A 21956-nucleotide genomic window follows, 5' to 3' on the forward strand; every position below is an offset into this window, starting at 1 on the left:
AGATGCAGATGAAAACAACCATGAGATTGCACCTCACCCCACAAAGAATGGCTGCTATCAAGAAATCAACCAATAACAAATGCTGGTGGGGCTGTGGGGAGAAAGGAACCCTTCTCCACCGCTGGTGGGAGTGTAGACTGGTGTGACCACTGTGGAAATCAGTATGGAGATACCTCAAAGAACTAGGACTAGAGGTCCCATTTGACCCAGCTATTCCCCTGGTGGATATCTTCCCAAAAGAATTAAAAGAATCATATGACAGGGATATATGTGCACCCATGTTTATAGTGGCATAGTTTGTAAGCTAAAGCTTGGAAGCAGCCCAAGTGCCCATCAACTGGAAACTAGATAAAGAAGGTGTGGTATTTTTATAAAATGGAGTACTACTCAGCCATAAAGAATGAAAAACTAGAGTCATTTATACCTAAATGGATGCATATCGAGGCCATACTCTTAAGTGAAATAAATAGGACCCACATGTGTAAATACCGAATAGTTTCTCTAGTATGAGAAATTGATAGTGTATACAAGGGTTAAAATGATTAAAATGAATAATTGATAATTTGAAATAGGAAAAAAGGTCCAAAGATGAAGGGGTGAAGGGAGGGGAAGAGGAAAAGAAAGGAGGGAAAGGAAAAACTATGAGAAAAGAAAGAAAATGGAAATGATGTCTATGTAAATAGGGAAGGGTGGAGGGGGTGAAGGGCACACAGGTAATGAGGAAAAAATAAGAACCAAGATATATCATGTACAGGTACAAATACCCAATGATAAATGTAAACATATCGTATACCTAAAATGTACCAATAAAAGAACTTAAAAAAAAATTACTGTGGTGGAATTCAACAACCACAACTTAGGAATCATATTTGAAAAAGACTCCAGCTCATATTGGGTTAAATTAGTACTAATTTTTCCATGTGTTTTTGGTGAAATATAAGAAAAAGCTTTAACTGTTTCTTATTAATCACATATTAAAATATATGATAAACAGTATTTTGCTTCTTGTTGAAAGGAATTAAAATGCCAGGAAGTGGTATATATTTGGATTCCTTGATAAATGCTTTCTGCCCATAAATATCTTCATCATTTCCTGATAGTTCTCCCACTACAAATTAATTTTCTAGGGTATTGAAGAATTGTACTGATTAAAATGCAAATATATCTCCAAGTCATTTTCTTGTAGTACCTTACCAGCTATTGGATTTGAAGTGCTGACTGATTAGTAGTCCATATAACTGGCCTTCTTGACCCTGAGTTATAAATTCAAGTAATCAGGATTTTGGAAATAAACATGCCCTTGGTTTAGTAAATAAAAGAAAATTTCAACCAATACTTTTAAGTGTCTCACCTTATAGTTGACTTCTTAAATTGCTAATGAGTGCCATCTACTACTTTAGTAGTTCCCATGGTATTTGTCCCTGTCAAACTTAATATAGAGTAATTTATACATTCAATGATGAAATAAATTCAGCACCAACAATATGTATTTAGACTTTATGAATCATCAGATTAGCTGATTTCAAAGTTATTTTTTCAGTGCTAGCACTCAGCACTGATGTTTATGAATACTCACCTGTTATACATGCCCAATAGATTATGGTCTTGTCTTACTTTGGACAGTCCTATGCTAATAGTCTCATGTTTCCTTAATATTTGAGCTCCTCTGAGCTACAATTCTCCATTTTCTGTGGCTCTCATTCTTAGGCCTTTTAAAAGTTGGCTGATAGATTGGTGACCTGAGGTTTATACATTGCTTATTCTTTTATTTGTCCTTACTATGATCCTTCAATTCAGGGGACATAATCTTTATTTGTTGGACTTTCTGGAGAATAACTGTCTATTCTTGACTATCTGTCAATAGTCATCAAACTGAAAATTAGACTCACCCATTATTACTATGCCTTGAACTTCTCTCAGCATCTATATCTAGTTCTGTATCCTGGGATCTGTATCTAAGTGAAAATATTGATTTATTCCTCCCAAGTCCTCCCACTTAAGCTTTTTCCTCTGCCTACTCAGACCTAAGGGGTGAGGGATGTCTTAAGAAAGCCACATAACAAAAAATACACGTGGCAAGTGAATGGGATGGTTTGACAGACATTGGAATATGAGGAGATAAATCTTGAAAGAGGAGACGGTAGCCTTATTCCATATCAGAGTTACCTTGAGATAAACTACACTTTTCCATACATCGAACAAATTCCTTTGGCTAGTAAGACAGAGGGATAAAATGTTGAACAAATGTGGACAAATGCTTCTGTACAATGGAGTTGTGCAAGTGTGAAATTGGCCACCTTGTATACATAAATTTCACAGCTACATACATCCTCTTGATTATTGCAACCTGCATGGTCCAAAAAATACCTGACTTTAGCTTTTTTGGTCCAGTGGGTAACATAAATGCATTTGAGAAAAGCTACCTAAATATTTTATATTTCACATAGATTATTGTACCATTCAAATGTATCTTTTTAAATGATACTTTAATGATAAATGAACATGCTTTGTTCCTAAATTTGTGTTTAGGTAGAGCAAGTAGTCATTACAATGTGTTGACTACTTATAACTTTTAGATTTAATTAAAAATCAAAACTATGAGAATGCCATATGTTATCTTTTTGCAAATTTTTCAATTTGATTTAGAATATCCAGGAGGTAATTTTCCTCACTGAAAGGGAACAAAAGTATTTTAATGTTTTCTTTTTGATTTAAGTTATGTCTTTTATGACATATAAGAATGTTTAATGGCTAAGGGACTTTTTGGGAACATTAATGTGTAAGACAAACTGATCCATCTTGGTTCACAGTTGAATGTTTTAAATAGTTTTCTCTGAATTCTATATATCTACAAAATTACTTTTTTTTCCCCATTAAGTTTATTGGTACATTTTCAGTATAAAATACAGTTACATTCATCATTGGGATCTTGTACCATTACATGAGTCTCTTGGTTCTTATTTTTTCCCCTTCCCTTGCCCTCCCTTCACTCCCTCCACCTTTCCCTATTTGCAAAGACCTTGTTTCCATTTTTCTCCTCTTCTCATATTTTTTCCTTTCCCTTTTTTCCCTTCCCCTGCCCCTCCCAATTACCCTGATCTTTTAGACCTTTTCTTCCTGTTACACAATATCAGTTATACATTTTTAAAATTATAATATTACGATCTAGGAGACATTACCAAAGATTTTACAGAATTTAAAAGGATATAGAAAGCATATTACAAAACTCTTTTTTGAAATAAATTTGACAACTTCTAAGAAGTACCTCGGAAGGCAAATTAATGAAACTAACTCTGGAGGAAATGTAAAATTTGAATAGCACCTATTAAAGAAAGTATATTTCTAGCTTGAAAACCTACCTATATGACAACAGCAGGCTCATAAACATTTTAACTGATAAATTATATCAAACAATTAAAGTAGAAAAAAGAAGGAACACTTCTCCCCTCATTTTAGGAACTCAACATTATGCTAATCCTAAAATTGGATAAAGATAGTAGAAGAAAAAAGTATGAACATAGATAGAAATTTGTTTAAAAAAACAAACTATTAGAAGTCAGATCTGGCAGTATGTAGAAAGTGGTTTTGTTATAGGGATGGCAGTGTTGGTTCAACAATGGAAGATCCACCCCCAAAAGTCACTGTTTTAACAGAGGAAAAGAAAAAGCCATATGATCCTGCCACTAGTTGGAGAAAAAGTATTGGACCAAATTCTACAGCTGTTCATGGTAAAAGCTATCAGAAGCCTAGAAGTAGAACAGAAACTTCTCAACAAATTAGACATGTACTCCATACTTCCAGCAAGATCACCTTGTATGAATGGAGAAGATACAATGCTTTCTCCTTAAGGTGGGGAACAAGGACAAATATGCTTACTCTTTATCTGTCCACAAAACTACTGTTTTACTTGCATTGGTAGACGGCTGAATGACTTTAAATTCGAATTGCTGAAATGTTGTAATCACAGATATCCTCACATGAGCTCCCTCATAAACCTAGGCAAAATTTTCTCTGGTACCCAGACCCTGTAGTGGGGTTGGGGCATAGTGGAATTTACATACACAGTAGGCAGTTTTAACAAACAGATCACCATCACATAATGGCTTTGCTCTTTAATGCTGTTGCTAAAAATCACAGGTGCTGAATTTCCCCACACTTTCATTGATAAATTTTATAAGTTGTATATTTTTTATCTGTTTGCAAATCCAATAGAAAAAGTGTCCTATCCAGTTTATTTGAGTTTTACTTTCTCTAGAAAGCCTGGTTATGTGTGCTTCTTCTTACTTATGTTGTGTGCTTTATATTTTATTTAATTTTTACGCTATCATTTTTCTCTGTCTTGTCATTTTTCATAAGCTTCCTGTTTATCTTAATTTAATTCCATCGTTTGCCTTATTTATTAAAAATATTTCTCTCTTAATCTGTCAACCACGTATTCCATGAAATACTTTGTAATGTCTTCCATGCAGGTATAGTCGTCTGCTCCATAGGGAGACCAAGAGGTATGTGGAAAGAATCTTAATAGCAAAAGAGCTGAAGCTACAGAAATAACAAAAGGAGAGATACAGAAAGGAGAGGTAGAGATGTGCTGATTTAAAGGCATAAGAGTGTCATTAGCATAGGAAAGATGTATGACAAAGTGCACGAAGCAATGGTCTGTAACACTGCTGCAGGTTTGGGCACTGGGTCATGGAATCATTCATACTGAATGCACGTGAGGGAAGTCACACTTCACATATCTATCTTTCAACTTCCTTGTATTTTGTTATAAGATGATATCTAATGAAGTAACCAACACTTGTCCCTCTTCTTTATAACTTAAAAGAATTTAAGTGCACAGCTCTACATCTCAGAGCTCTGTCATCACCACTACAATCAGGCATTTTCTAGGTAATACCATGCTCTTTTTGGTACCTCACAGAGCTTTCAGTGGAATTCAGTATCAAAAGAAATTAACTTTTCTTGACTCAAGAAATGCATAAGTCTGTAAAACTATATTAGTATGTTTCTCAGAATTTCATTTTCAATCAACTACATAATATCAGACCCAGTTAAGAATTTTATTCTCCCTTGACACATTCACATGAATTTTCTGTTGAACAACACTAATTTTTAAATTCTTAAATCTAACATATCTGATAAACATAAGAATAGTAAATATAAAATTACAATGATCCATAGGTGCATGTTATTTGTTATGGTCTCTAAGGACAAATATTTACTAAAACATTAGAAGCAGTGTGATAGCATTGAAGTATGATTTTTGACCCAGAATCTCCCATTTTCCTTTAAATATAATGAAATCTAATAACAGCTTTGGAAAGAATTGATTTATTTCACTAGAAATTACTTTAAAAAGACAATATTATTACAAATATAAAGAGAAAGTTGTCTCATACTTCTCAAAGTATCTTCTGAGATATCAGTTGTCACAAATTTAATTTAAATAGATTTTATTCATTGACTCAAAATATCAGCAGGAAATAAACTTTATATTGTCATGAATATTTCAAGATGAAGGTTTGTAAGTAAAATGTCTTTTTTAAAATTAATTTTGAAAAGTTGTTTGGCTGTACTTGTGATATTGGCATAGAAATCTGATATCTCTGAAACTATATGAACCTCGTGAATACAAAGTAATACCCCAAACCATGGCCTATAATTTGTCTTAAGATCCTGGCTAAGAGGAAGCTCTTTATACAACTTAGTTTCACTTAAGACAATTTTCAGATGACCATTGTGCCACTGCAAATGTGCAAGCTATGTAGATAATTGAAAAATAATTGGAGTTAATATGTACACTTTCATATTTATGTAGAGCATCTCATGAATCAAAGATGTGTTATATGTTTGAGGTATGATAACTAAGAGATAAAGGAATCATATTTAAAATTATTAACCACCCCTTTTCATATTATTCTTATTTCTCTTAATCTTCTCACTAAGTTAAGACAGTCTTGCCCTCTCAGGAGGATGGTAGACTAGGAAATCCTAGTTTATTAAAAATACATGAAGCCGGGGATTTAGCTCAGTGATTCCACCGCCTGCCTTGCAAGCACAACGTCCCAAGTTCAATCCCTGACACCTCCCCCCCCGCAAAGAAGAGAAGAACTCATGCAATCAAGTATCAAACAGAAAACAAACAAATAAAAAGACTCAATTAAAATATAAGAAAGGGAAGTGAGTAGATATTTCTCCAAAGAAGATACATAAGTGCACAGCAGGTGTGTAAAGAAATGCTCACTACTAATTATAATGGAAATGCAAATCAAAATAATGAGATATCATCTCAGACCTGATGTGATGGTTATTGAAAGAAATAACAATAAGTGGAGACAACAATATGGAGAAATGGGATCTCTGCTGTACTGCTTTCAGGAATGTAAATTTCTATATACATTATTGAAAACACTATGCAAACTCTTCATGAAACTGAAAATAGATCTATCATATGTCCCAGAAAATATTTTAGTGGATATTTATGCAAAGCAATTGAAGTCACTACCTATATTCTAATGTTCATTATAGGATTATTCATAATAACCAAAATGTGTAAACCATCTACTTCTTTACTGAATAAATATACACACAATGGAATATTATGCAACCTTAAAAAATTCTTGGCATTTGAGACAACATAGATATTCCTGAAAGACATTGTGGTAAGTAAAATAAGATAGAAACAAAAACAAAAATGCTGTATGTTCTCAGTTGTTTGTATAATCTAAATCAGTCAAATTCAGAAACAGAAAGTTGTAAGCTGATTATCAGGATTTAGGAGAAAAGCAATATGGAGAGATGTGAGTCGAGGTAAACAGAGTTTCAGTTATGCAAGATGAATAATTTCTGGAGATCTATAGCACAGTATAACGACTAAAGGTTATAGTTTTTTTAATTATATATTTGACATGTGTTAAGGGAGTATGCCCTAAGTATTACCACACACACATGCGCGCGCGTGCGCGCACACACACACACACACACATACACACAAAGGGAAACTTTGAGAGATAATGGATATATCAGTTTAATTATTACCCTTATTTCACAATGTATATACATATATCATAGAATCAAATTGTATACCTTAACTACATAGTATATACAATGAAAGAAAGGAAGAGAGAAAGAAGGGAGGGAGACATATATAGGGAGGGAGGGAGAGAGCGAGAGCCAGGTCCCACTATCCCCTCTAAGAACAAGTCCCCAGCTACCTAACTTCCTCCCACTAAGCCCACCACCTACAGGTTCCACAGTCTTCCAAAAGCACCGCAGTCTGTCAATCTAGATTTGCAAATGAGCCCTGGGGATAGTTAAGATATAAATCATAACAGTACACTTAAATTTATAGAGAGACAGTAAAGAGCCAGAAGAAATACTATTTCTTAAAGATCAGTTGTGTTGTAGGAGCCATTCTATCTCTATGTTTTTATATAGGAAATTAGTTTAAAGAAATTAAGGGATTCTGATGTTTTCATGGTTTGAAAAGTTTACACAGCTAATTAGTAACAAGAAATTGTTCCCATAATGCCAAAGAAATAAATATCACACGTTTTTCCATTAATTTTTAAATGCAGATTGTAAATTAAAATTTTTGATTTAAAAAATATAAAACAAATACCCTTGGGGGAAAATTTCCACTATCAAGTGAAACCTAAGAAATCATCTCTAATACAATAATTTTTAATAAATGCTTTAAAAAGTTCTCATGAAACTCATTTTTTGATCTATTAATTTTTATTTGTGTTCAGTACATGACTAATATTTAAAGCAATGTTTGATGTTTCTGAGATCATCACGAGTCCTTTATTTGATGAACTGTTCCTGGTAAAAAGTTCTCTGCCGCTTCCTCACTAGCAGTCTACCTTTCTATGCCTGCCCCCCAGAATACTCCAAGCACATTTTATTGTCCTCCAGTCACTGATAAAACTCAGTGTCATTTACCATCTGGCTACTCTTCCATGGCTTCTGAAGTGTACAGCATTTTTTTGTCATTAAATATGTTTTCAGTGTTTAAAGAGAATCTTCTAATAACATAATAAAATATTGCTGTTAATACAGAATCTGAAGTATCACACAGTGAATATACATTTAAGCTTACTTACCAAAATTACAGTTTCAAGATTCTAGAAAGTTCTCCCTGTACAGTGGAGAATCTGCTGAAACAGACTTGGCTCATGCTGTAGGAACTAGAACATGAAGATGAAACCCAGTCATACCACCTTGACTCTAACATAGGATTTCAGTGCTTTTCTCCAACCCTGGGGGTTAACAGAATCCACTGAAATCATCTGTGAGTATATAAAATTCTTAATTAGCTAAAAACCCTTTTCCTAATTAAAGTTATTTACATTTCAAAACTTAACAATATTACAGAAAGTTTTTATTTTTTAAGAATGCAGTGCTCCTTACTCCTTTGATATCTTTAAAATTTTAAGTTTTTAAAAAATAATAATCACAGTAAATTTGACATTTTCATGTTGCATTCAAATTGTATTAGTAACAACTCATGATGCAGACAAGCAACTGAATATCAAAGTTAGGAAGGGATTTTCACACAAAGTCTTAAAGGAATAACCAGGCCATAGAAACATGGAGAAAGTAAGGAAGAGAGAATAAAATTCTTGAAATTTATCTACTTGAATAGGAATGCACTCAGAATTTCTTTTAGTAGAGGATTAAAGAGAAATTGAATGTAACTGAAAGTTACTTGGGGAATAACGTCAACAATAACATTTGACATATCAAACCACCCTTGGTTTGCTTTGGGGTAACTTATGGATTAATGAAAATATGGTGATTAAATAATATCTGTCTCAGCAATGAGCAAAGTAACTAAGATAGAATTTGGCTGGCTCCAAAGCAGAGAGGCATGGCATGGGGAATCACAGAGGACAAATAGTTCTTGGCAGGCAGAAGGCAGCAAAGCAGTAAAACAGCAAGCAACAAATAACCAGTTGACCCTCTTTCTGTCCCTTATATCTTATCCAGGCTACCCACCCTTAGGAGGAGTAGGACTCACCCGCAGGTGGGGCAGCCTTAATACTAGCGTGGCAGCATGAATCAAGCCCAGCATCACATCATTGATATCAGCAGCACACACCCCAGATCCAGCCACTTCTGTAAAGCCCCACCTACGACCACTTGAGGCTTTGAGGGGACATCTAGATGCAAGCCATAACATTGTCAAAGTGGCTGTAGTTAAACAGCACCTTGTATATTGGCTGTGCCAGGTCAGCATGCAGCATCCTTAGCTAATTAATGCCCTTTCTCTTAAAAGACATGGTAGACATTGTGTCTGGACAGTTTAGGGTTTGTTTTGAGTTTTGTTCCATAGTTGTTCATTTGTGCTTGTTCTTTTTTTTTTCTTTTTTTTTTTCATGATTTGACCCATTGTTGTGTGACAGGACCCAATTTTCTTGGTGGTTAATATTCTCTAACATTACTCTATTGGCTGCAGTGCACAAATCATTCTCATGAAAAAGGGATGCTCTTTTTTTGACATACCTTCCTACTAAGTCCTAAGGCAATAAATATGAAAGACTTTTTACATTTTAATGTTATCTAAAAATTAATTAGAAGTAAATGTATCTATTAAAAAACAAAGACACATAAATAAAATAATTCCACTTCTGTGTTCCTCTTCCTCAGATTCCACTGAGTAGTGGATAACAACTCCAGAGAGTGAGCTGCCATCTTGGATTCCAGGTTTAGGTTCTAAGGAAGCAACTTCTCTTCTGAGGCATCCCTTACAGACCATCCTCCTGGGTCATCTTGCAGTGTTCTTTCTTCAATTTATTACCTTTGACCAGTGATTCTTCCCTCTTTGTCTCTAACATAATTTCTACTTACCATTAAGACTCATTTATACCATGTAGAACAACTCATAGCAAATATCACATAGAAAATATAACAAATATAACATCCTGAAATTATTAAGTAGCTTGGCAATGGAAAAATAGTTTAGAGATTTAACACTTCAAGTCAAAATTTTGTAAATTATAAAGTAAATTATAAAAACTCAAAAAAGGCATCTTTCTTTGATTTTCTTTGGTATTTCTCTTTATTCACTGAACACATCTCTGAATTTTAAAAGGAGTTATATTTTCCTGCGTCACATCGTTATTCTTATTAGAACTTATAATTAAATATCTCTTCAACCTTTAAAATGAAGGAACTTGAAGCAACATACAGCAATGTAGCCAATTTTCATTAAATTGTCTTGCTCATAGCTTGTAACATAAAGTTCTTCTTGATAAGGTTTTCCTCAAGCAGCTTGAATTCATTTTTTTCAATTTACACCTTCAGAAAGCTACACGTGAAATTCATCTATGACATGCTTCCCAATCTACTGTATATTCAGTTTCCTAAGCAATCTAGATTTTATTTGACAGCTAAATTTTATTTTAATAGAAAAAGATGTTTATAATGGCTTTTGACTACTCTTTAAAGAAATTTTATGCATGGTAATATGTTTTCATTATCTGCATTAAAGAAATAAAATGCTATAGTTTCTATATCGATTAAATTTTTAAAAACTTTCAACCTGCCATTTCTTTTATAAAATAGCTCTAAAAATGAAATTTGAGAGAGTATATATTAAGAATAATAATGAATCCATAAATTATTTTAAAATGTGTCAAATGAAAATTTTGTAAAATCCTATGTAAAATAAAATACTCGCTTAACTGTTTCATTTAAAAATTACTTAAAATGTTTAATTCATACATGCAAATGATAAAACTCATAATTTATATTTTTCTGGTAATTAATAAGCAATGGATAATTGTATATCTTAGTTGTGCTTTTTAAAATGGAGAGTCTTAGAAAAAATTTATTTTGTGATCTATTACTTATATAAATCATAATAAACATTCATTATTTAAAAACATATTTATAATTGAATTAAATATGTATAGCATATTTGGTTCATAGTTTTTTACAGTGCATAATAAAATGTTTCTAATAAAAATAAAACACATAAATAATCTTTATTTTAGATACACATCTGGTAAATACTCCAGTAAATGAAGTAGTTGAATAATTCACCCATGGATGTTTTTGTCCTGTAATATTTTTACTTTTCTTCAGCAAGTGAACTATCAATACTAGTTTAAGACTGAGTAAAAGATGAATTAAATGTGTCATGTACATGTACCAAATTCCCACAAGGAATGTAAAAAATATGCAGTACAGACATGTACTAATAAATTCAAATTATTTAGGAAAAAAAAAAGATTGAGTAGCACATCCTGTTAAAAGTCTCTGGGTTTGAGCTACAGTTTTCTATTAATACAGATTATCTGGAAACTGAGGTGAACTTTCTAGTTCCCTCTGTATTGACCTGTAAGACATAATTACTTTGAAATATACACCACAATTACTTCCCTTTTCAGTCAGTGAAGTAGAGCATCTCTGGTAAGGTAGCAGATTAGGGTCCTTAAATTACTTAGTAAATGTATGAATATTATTGACACTCAAAGGGGTTTTCCATGCTAAGCTTAGTACAACAAGATGTCTAATAATGCTCAGTATGTTGTTTTTCTATCAGTGGGTCCTTAAAAGCACAAAATGGCAAAAGCCCTGAGATTAAAATAGTCTAAAATAAGGTTTAACAAAAAGCAAAAGTAAGCATAGCAGTCTGACCTTCTTGATAAGGTTTTCTCTGCTTATGATTTAAGTTTTTCCCCTTTTATTCTTCTTTCTAATTATGAGGTCATATCAGGATGTGAATAGCGGTGATAAAATATTATAGTTATACTTAAAATGTGTCAGCACATTTTGTAACTTTCTCTGTGTCAAATTTGGCCTATAAATGACCTACCTTTCATTATATTGAAAATTCCATGTGGACAATTAGCCTTCTAAAAAACTGTAGAGAATTGCCATTCTATCATAATGCTGAGGTTTGAACTGACATTATAGTAGCTCACCCTTATTCATGGAGAATATATTACAGTATGTTCCACAGATTTCTGAAATCATGAATAGTAATCAATTGTATATATACAATATTTTCATATTCATACATAACTACTATATAGTCTAACTTAAAAATTATACACAGAAAGAGTAATAACAATAACAATAAAATAATTGTAACGATAGATTATAATAAAAGTTATCTAAATTTTATGTTATTCACTTTGGGCATTTTACTTTTATTATTTATGGCTTCAGTTGACCAGAAGTAACAGAAATTGTGGGAAGTAAAATTGTGGGTTACTACTGTGTTTTTGCTCAAAAGTGCACTAGGCAGAGATTTAGACTGTCCTACAAATTGTACAATTAATAGTGATACACCAATGAAAAATCTCACAAGGGAAAATGACAACTTTGGGGGGAAACTGGACTGAATACTATCTAATAATTCAGAAAATAGTAGTAATGAATAAACAAGTAAAATGTACATAAAATAGATAAATATTAAAGTACAGAGAAAGCATGAAAAAAATTTCACTTTCTCACACATTTAAATATAAATAACTCCTCAAATATCTTTTTTCTCCTATTCTGAACTTCTCAAACCTAGCTAAGGCTAGTTGCCACAGACATGTTCCTTTAACATTTGCTTTAAAATTCTTAAACACAAATTTTTTGTGGCTTGATATGAAAGAGAGGGAGCATCATACCTACACAAATAATTGAATAAATGTTTCATAAAATATATTTTTACTCTCTTACCCAACCTAGTTTCTCTGGAGTTCATATGAGAGATCATAAACATTTTTTACCACTGAAAAATCAGATGCAATTGGGAATTAAACAAATGTTTATCTGCGTATTTCTTCATCTTTGCAATGAGAAGTTTTGGAAATTTGTCAGAGTAGCTGCACAAGTTATTCCTTTGCAGTGGAGCTAAGAATGATAAAATGGTAGAGGAAAGGCAACAGGAAGGAAACTTTAAAATAGAAAATTATTGCAAGGAAACCATTTCATTATTTCTTGTAAGGACAAGGGAGAAATAAAATTAAATTAAAAATTTAAGTTTGACTTAAGAAAATTTGAATGCTTTTATAGATGAGAATAAGATGCAAAGTTGCAGTCCTAAGTTCTTGAGGGAGTTTCATAGGAGCAGAAAATATTGTCAGACACATATTTAAGGAATAATTTTGGCTAAGGTGCAAAAAAATAGACTAACTTCTCAAGGTCATTTTGTTCCAATCTTTAAGTAACTAAATTACATCAAGAATTAAATGCTTGCTATGACTTGCAATATCTTAGTGCACTGACCTGGGTTTTGTAACCTAATATCTATGAGTACTAATCTATTTTAACTAGACAGGAACAGAAAAATGAATTGCAAAATATGTTAATGAGATCAAAGATCTCAATATATCTTGCATGCTTCTAAGACCTAGAGGTCAAAATCCAGTAGGAGGAGGAATGAAGCAGAGAATGAAAAAGAGTACCATTCAGCACTTAGCTGTTAAATGAAGAAGTTTAATTTTATTTTACTGTGTAGAGTATGTGATGAAAATATATGCTACTTGAAAGAGCACTTTTCTGTGGGTCATTATAACTGAACAAAATAGCATTTTATCTGAATGAAGATTTTATTTCCTTATTATGCCTCAACAGTTAACATTTCCAATTATAAAAATCACACTCTGCATAACAGGGATAATTAATTGAAGCAGTAAACCTTACCAATGCCACTGACTTTGATTAAATCTTTTACAGTGTTTACCAAGCACATACTTTTAAAAAAGTACAGTATTTCAAGGACTGGGAATGTAGCTCATTGGTAGAATGCTTGTCCAACACATATGAGGGTGTGAAACCCAGTATTCAATCCTCAGCTTTTCCAATAAATAAATAAATAAATAAATGTACAATATTTTACAGCTATTTTTTAGTCAACCATTTGTATCATGCAATAATACAAAAGATAAAATGTAACTTCATTTAAAAAAATTTATTTTAGTGTAATACAAGTAGATATTAATAAAAATATAAAAACTGTTCTATGAAAATATATTTTTCTTAACAAAAATTATTAGAGAATAACAATGTTGATAAAATATCATGATCTTAAAAGAATATATTTTCATTTGCTGCTTTGTCTCTCAGCTCATTTGCTAATAATTCTCTACCTTTTTGGAATAAAACATTTTAATTGTTAACAAAGTGTCTCACACTCAGTATAATTTTCAACAATTTCTTCCTATTTTGCAATTTCTGTTATTCTATTTGGTTCTTATTTATACTTACAATTTCTCACACCAGAGAGACAATGCAATATTTACACATGTGTATTTGATTTGTTTCACTTTGAGAGTATATCCTCGAAGTGCATCATTTACCTAGAAATGTCTCAAGTTTGTCTTTCTTTATGAATGAATACTACTCAGTTACATAAAAAGAAAACCCCACATCTTTTTTATCCATTGATCAGTTGATGGGCATTTGGGTTGTTTCCCAGCTTTAGCTACTATAAACTGTGCCACTATAAACTTGGGTACACATGTATCTCCATCCAGCTATTCCCCTTCTGAATATCTACCCAAAAAAATTAAAAGCATCATCACTTCAGTTTTAGATATGGATCTGTAATAGACACATTTAATCAGAATTTCACATTAAAGGTAATGCTGAAAATGTTTTATGACTTTATTTTGAGATTATTTTCTCTAAACTTGTTTGACTGTATTACCTTTACTAAGTTGGTAGCTACCGTGATATATTTTCACATTAAGAAATTAAATGTGATATTGAAACTCAAGAAGTTACAGAAATGAGTAGATGCTTGAGAAGACGGCACACATAGATTATATATTTTCTCAGTAAGTGCAGTTGGGTAGACTCTGTGTGTGTGTGTGTGTGTGTGTGTGTGGGTGTGTGCACAAAAACCAGGTTTATTTTATCACAAATTTTTTCATAGTGGGCACTCTAAAATGACAAGAAACAAGAAAGTTTCTCCTTAATCTAAGTTTAATCAACTTCTTGCTTGCCAGCCAGTCAATTTTTCCTCCCTACAATTTTTTGCTTTCTATTTCCAAAGTTGTCAATAGTCGAACACTACCTAATTACTTCCAACCATTATATAGATCCTCCACAATCCACATCTACATCTCTCCCTTAGTTTCTTGCACAAACAAGTCTTAAGACCCAAACAAGCTAGCTGCCCATCTGCTTTTTTCTGTTTACACAATATTTAATTGTACTTCTTAGGCTGTTAAAGCCAACAAATTGTGTTATTTGAAACTCTTGAGAAAAGTATGATGGTTTTCATCATATTCTTAGTATTATTTTTATGTCTGGAGATTAGAAAATTAAATTTGGTATAAATATGTATGTATTTTGAAGTTGAATTTTTCACCAAGTGCTGGAAAACATTTGATAGATTTTCCTGAGATTTAATTATCCAATTGTAAAATACACACAATATTTTGCCTAACTTGAAAGGACTGTTGTAAGTTTCAAATTCACTAGAGAAAAGAGAAAGTAGCAACTGAGTCATAAATTTTAGACCAATTTCTTGTATCTAATTATAGGTTGTCTTTTCTAAGTGACTCATTTTATGTTAATCCATTTTGCCATTTCTAAAAAATTAACCATATGCGTGTTAGTTTTATGTGCTGCATAACAGTACCTAAAAAAAGAAAGAAATTAGAATCATAAGTCAATCTCTCATTGTTATTTCTTATTATTCAAAATGGGAAAATGGGGCCCAGCTAGTTGGCTTTTTGCATTTGTCTTTAACTTGTTTCCCCTGGATTAGATTATATAATTTCTTTACTAGATAATTGCAAAGGAGTTAAATTCATTTAGAACTTGGTTTAGTTTGTAGAAATATGATCTGAATTTGGAAAAAAAAGTTAAGTGAGTTAGCAGACAAATGTTACTATCAGAACTCTTTAAATTTTTTGTCATATTCCGGGTGGAACAATTAACTATGGCTTTGAACAGTTTCACAGGTATGTTTTTTTTACGCACTATACCATATCGCAATTCAGTCACATTACCTTACTATTCGCTATCAATTACCCCCAAATACACTGAACTTTTAAACCAAACTGAACTATCTGTTACACACATAAAATTCTAAATTTTTTGAAATGCTTCCAACTCAGAAAAAAATGAATGCTTACAGTTACTAAAAAATCTTGATGATTTGCAGCAGTCATTTAAAATCTGTTTCTATAAGCTAGAGTGTATCCAAAGAAAATGTATTCAGGTGTGTGGTAACTATTCTTCCAAAGTATTTATTTTCCTCAGTGTAAGAATCATTACAGAATATTCCAAACAAGTTTGAAAGGTCAAGATATCAGCCCTAACAGTATGCTTGTTAATAAAAATAATGCTATATTGAAGTTCACTTTACCAGCAGATGCACAAACAAATATAATACACTATGAGAACTGTCAAAACACACAACCAACCATGGATGCACAGGTTGATGAAGGATTAGATTTTGATCAGAAGTATCAAAATGGAAAGTTACTTTTTAGTGTGTACCCTGAAGAAGGCAATCCACCAGGTATACCAAAAACAAGATTTACAGGGAAGGGTAATTAATCCAGGTAAACGATATTAACTAGCATACTGGTAAAGAAGCTAGGCTTGTATTTCTTCCAGTGTTGTTAGTCAATTAAGGAATCCAACTCAGTGCCTTTGTTATTTTAATGTCCCTATTATATATATTTTTGCTATTTTGTAATTAATACTAGTAATTTCTTCTTGAGTGTCTGATAATGTTTTTCTTCATCTCTGGATCTGAAGCTCTACTCTCCTAAATCATTTATGTTCTTTTGACTAAATCATTGTCTTAGCCTAGCATTTCATTAACTAAAATCCACAATCCACCACTCTTTAACACCCACTCATTGATTTCTATGTCAACAACAGTCTACCTCTCACATTTTATAATGCTTTCACTTAACTATTGCATCCACTATATTGAAAACTCTAGGAAAGGAAATAGGAGATGAGTCTTATTTACAGTTGTAATCTTCTTATCTTTAATGATGTCCAACACACTGTGATCAAAACTATTTTAGAAAAGAAAACTTGTCAATGCTTAGCTCTTCAATTTCATGTGCCTCTCACTGATAAAGAGTCCATTTTTTTCTCTCTTTATTATTAGCGTCTTGTATTTTTTCATAGTCTAGACAGTTAGACCAGCAAATGCTTATGGTTCATTAATTTTGCCTTCACTAAGGTATGCACTAAATACTAAGAGATATTTTACAAATTATTGTGGGTATTTTTTCATACCTTGATAAAACGAACCAATTTCCCTCTATTTGCTTATGTGAACAATTTGACTAGAAGCAAATTAAGATTTTTCCATAATAACCTTTTATGAAATAATTCAGAATAATGTTGGAAATCTCCTGATTTGAGTAAGATTTGTGTTTAAACAAAGTATGAATAATATAAATTAGAATAAATAAATATGTTATAGTAGTCAGCTTAGGCTGCTATGACAAAATACTACAAACTGTATGGCTGAACCAGCAGACATTTATTTCTCGTAGTCTGGAGGTTGGAATATCTGCAATCAAGATTCTGGTGGGCGCTCTCTTTTGGGCTTACAGAAGGCTGCTTTTTTTCTGTACCCTACTGTTAGTGAAAGAGAGAGTTCTGTTATGTGCTTCTTCCAAGTCCTTCATAACTGCTTCAACCTCTTAGTAACATAATAATCCTCAAAGGTTCCATCATCAATTATCATTACATAGAGGTTAGGGATTCAACATATGACTAGGAAAAATACAGTTCAGTTCACAGCATGTGTGTATAAACACATGTGCACACACACACATATGTATTCAACTAATTTGTTTTTCTTTTGCATTTGTGTTTTATTGTTGTATCCCTATCTAAAGCAAAGTGTGGTCTGGGGCCCCCAGGAAGCCTCTGGTACATATTCAGAAAATTTTCTAGTTTAAAATTATTTTAATTATTTTTTGATTATTTAATACTAAATAATAGCATATTTGTCTTATTCATTTCATTATTATTTGCACTAATGATGTAAAAACAATGATAAGACTACTGATGGTTTAGCATAAATCAAGATAGTAGCTTTGAATAGAAAAAACTTATGTGAGTATTTGAGTTATAAACTCTCTTTAAATAGATACCCTTTTTACTTAAATGAATAATACACAAATTGGGTAACCCATATTGGAAATTGAGCAGATATTTTCCCAAAAAGGTAAAGTAAACCCTTCACTTCAAGGAAAATAACTTATAAGATTTATTGCCTATGATAAAATACAAGCCTTCAGATGTTAAATTAGAATTTTGAAAAATTCTTGCATCAAATTTGCTTGCATCATCATAAGATAGACAGCCTCAATATTTCCTGTCTAGTTCGGTGATTCTCTTATCAAATATGATATTTTAATATTGTATAATATAATGTGTCACATTTGGAAGACTTTCATGACTTCACAAAGCAATATTTTCCAAATAATCAATAAAATTATGCACAGCTAAAAAATTTATTCAGAGTATTAAAAAGGCAATGTATTTGAATTGCAACTAAGTGTAAACATTTCCTTAAAATATTTTCACGCTCTCCTTTGCAATTAACCTATAAAGAATTATCACGTGTTGAGTTTTGAGGTGTTATCAAAGAAATATATCCAAAAGTACTCCATAACAAAGTTTATTGAAGTATGCTGTTTCTTGCTATATATGAGTAAATATCAGATTTTATTTCCAGACATCAACCAAATTATTGGAATATATCAAATGTAGAAACAAATAAGAATTTTGTTGTCTTCTGTTAATCCAAAATCTGAAGAGATTTATAATATTGTCCAATGTTCTTCCCATTGATACACTTTGAATGGAAAATACCCTTTTCGTAAAAATGCTACGTTGACATTTAATGAGTTCATTGTTTTTAATAGTTAAATAAATTAACACATATATTTTTAATTTTTAGTTTTAATTTCTAATATAGTAAATATTGATAGATATAAGCCTCCAAAACAAAGTGTTTAAAGAACTTTATATTTTTTTAGAAAAAAAAATGTTCCTGTGGCCAAAATTTTGAAAACTTCTACTTCAGAGCTACCTTATACTGTATGTATTAGTCTGCTTTCCTGTCACTGGGATAAAGTACCTGACACCAACAATTTCAAGAGGGAGATGTTTATTTTGACTCAGTTTCCATGGATGCAGTTCATGTCTGGTTGGTTCTGAGGCAACAATGCCATGGCGGAAGAGCATGGCAGAGGAAAGCTCTTTACCGAACGGAAGCCAGGAAACAAGGAGAAGGGAAGAGCAAAGGGTAAGCATACATCCTTCCAAGGTAAGCCTCTGGTGACCTACTTCTTTTAGCCATACTCCACTTCCAAACATGAGACTTTTGGGGAAAATTTTAGATCTAAACCATACCACTATAGTAACTCTAACAAACAAAATACACACATAGTTTTCCATCATCAAGAATTGTGAAGTCTAAGTATCTTTTTTGCAGATTAAACAAATATTTATTTATTTTCTCACTATTTTAATTGAATTTATTTCATCTACTATATTTTCTAAAAAAAAAATTTCTAAATCACCTTAGTTTTATTCAGGTCTATCATTTATATGTCTATAACTATATGAATATTGTTTTTGTTTATGTGCACTTATAGTTGTAAGTGAATTTATTTAACCAAAGTTGCTTCCAACTTGAACATACTTTGAACAATTCTTTTAAATATTACCAGTATTTAAATACATCAATACTCTTTTCAAAATTATTCTGAAATCATCAATTTTTGCATTTATTTATTTATTTTATTATTTTATTTTTTGTGGAACCAGGGATCAAACTTGGGACCTTGTGCTTGCAGGGCAGCCACCAGAACCACTGAGCTAAATCCCCAGCCCAATTTTTGTATTTATGAAAAACAAAATTTTTGTATACATACAATTGGTTTTTTTTGTCTTTCTTTTACCATAAATATTACCAATAATATAACCTAATGTCCATTTTCATCCATAACATGGCTTTGTTTTAATATTTCTAGTTCAATGAAAATATCAGATGTCATATTTTCTATGAAAAACTTCAATTCCAGCCAATGACACAATTTATATTCAAATAAAATATTATGAGTATCACAAAGAATTAGAGAATATAAGCACCTAGGAGGAGGCTCCCTGGTTGCCATTCCACCACTCCCAGGGCAGAGGAGGTGAGCTGCACTGGTGCCAGCAGCATCCCCACCACCACTGGTGGAAATGAGAAGACATGTAAACAAGCCTCAAAAACAGATTTCCAGATCACCTAAAGCAACCTCAAAGGGAAACAAGATGTAACAATCTGATATTCAACCATCTGGACTCCCTGAGCTGGCAACAAAGAAGGATCTGGAAAGAATGAAATCAGAAAGAATTTCTCACATAACAGCAGAGATTGTGCCCATAGTGCAAGAAATGATCAATAAATCTGAGAGGACACAGATAAAAAAAATAGAGGATCTGAGGAACATGATGGAATCCCAACAGAGGAAAAAGAAGGAATCCATAAAGCAGATACAAACAGACTTCCAGGAGATTAAAAACTCCACTGAAAGTCTACACAGCAGAATGAACCAATGTGAGGACAGAATTTCAGATACAGAAGATAAGATTGCAATTAGTGACCAGGAAAAGTAAAATGGCTTTAAAATTGTAAGGGACCATGAGAAATCAATCTAGCAGCTGTTAGATGATGCAAAGAAGAATAACATAAGACTGATTGGAGTCAATGAAGAAAGAGGAGAGAGTACAGATGACATAAAAAATCTGTTCACAGAAGTGATGGCAGAAAACTTCCAAGCAGGGGAAAAGCCCCTGACATACAGATAAGTAAAGTATATAGGACTCCAACTAGCCTTGATCAAAAAATGTCTACACAGCTGGGGATTTAGCTCAGTGGTTTTGCCATCTGCTTCACAAGTGCAAGGACCTGAGTTCGATCCCTGGTACCAAAAAAAAAAAAAAATGTCTACACATAGGCATATAATTATTAAGATTCCAGAAACCCAACAGAAAAACAAAATTCTACAACCAGTGAGAGAAAAAAACAAATCACATACAAAGGAAAGCCCATCAGAATCACAGCAGACTTCTCAATACAAACCCTCAAGGCAAGAAGAGCTTGGGGTGACATATTTCAAGCCCTAAAGGAAAACTGCCTCCAATGCAGATTGATGTACACTGCAAAACTATCTTTCAAAATTGATGGAGAAATAAGATACTTTCATGATAAAGAGCACCTTAGGAACTTCATGAATACCAACCAAATCAGCATTCCAAAAAAATTTTAGACAATATCCTAGGAAAAATCAATGAGGATCACAACCCCAGGAAACCCAGTAGAATGAATTCATTGGGCGTGACAAATTAAATGCAATGGAGAAGAGCCCAACAAAAAGAAAAAGTCATGACAAGGCTTTTAAAACTTTTAACTTCATCTCCCTAATGAGTGTATAACTCAATCTTGTTATTGTATTGATTAGTATTTTTCTGATTCTAGTGTTGCACACATTTCCTTGTGCTGTACTGGCTATTTATCATCTACTTGTTTTAAGTTTTTAATTGGGTTGTCTATTAATGAGCTGTAAGAGTTCTTTATAAATTCTGGTTGTAGGTTATATACATTGTAAATATAGTCTGTTCAAGGACTACTTTTCATTTTAATGATATCATTTAAAGTTCTACATTTTGATGGAATCTCATTTATCAATTTTTTTCTTTTATACATAATGTGTTTTCTATCCTAGGAACTTCTTGCCTACCCTAAATTCATAAACATTTTTCTTCATAATTTCTTCTTAAAGTTTTATAGTTTTAGTCTTTCATATTTAGGTTCATAGATCCTTTGAAGTTATTTTTATGTATAGAAATAAAGGGTTGAGGTTAATTTTTTATATACGCATACCAGGTGTTCTAGTGCCATTTGCTGAAAACACTATTCCTTTGCTCTTGAATTGAGTTTATATTCTATAAAATGTTAATGT

General features: G+C 32.2%; 1 long non-coding RNA gene across 1 annotated transcript in view; it reads left to right on the forward strand.

Moving 5' to 3' along the window:
• The window catches only part of LOC147825129 (uncharacterized), a 36604-nt gene extending 14858 nt beyond the window's left edge, over window positions 1-21746 (forward strand). Inside the window, exons 2-3 of the long non-coding RNA XR_015441347.1 lie at window positions 18981-19270; window positions 19980-21746. This is a non-coding gene — a long non-coding RNA (uncharacterized LOC147825129). The remainder of the gene's footprint in view (window positions 1-18980; window positions 19271-19979) is intronic.
• Window positions 21747-21956: the final 210 nt, after the last annotated feature.

Source organism: Heterocephalus glaber, unplaced genomic scaffold (assembly GCF_053883595.1).
Source record: "Heterocephalus glaber isolate CG9 unplaced genomic scaffold, H.glaber_assembly_v1.0 deba00001509, whole genome shotgun sequence".
Lineage (NCBI taxonomy): Eukaryota > Metazoa > Chordata > Mammalia > Rodentia > Bathyergidae > Heterocephalus > Heterocephalus glaber.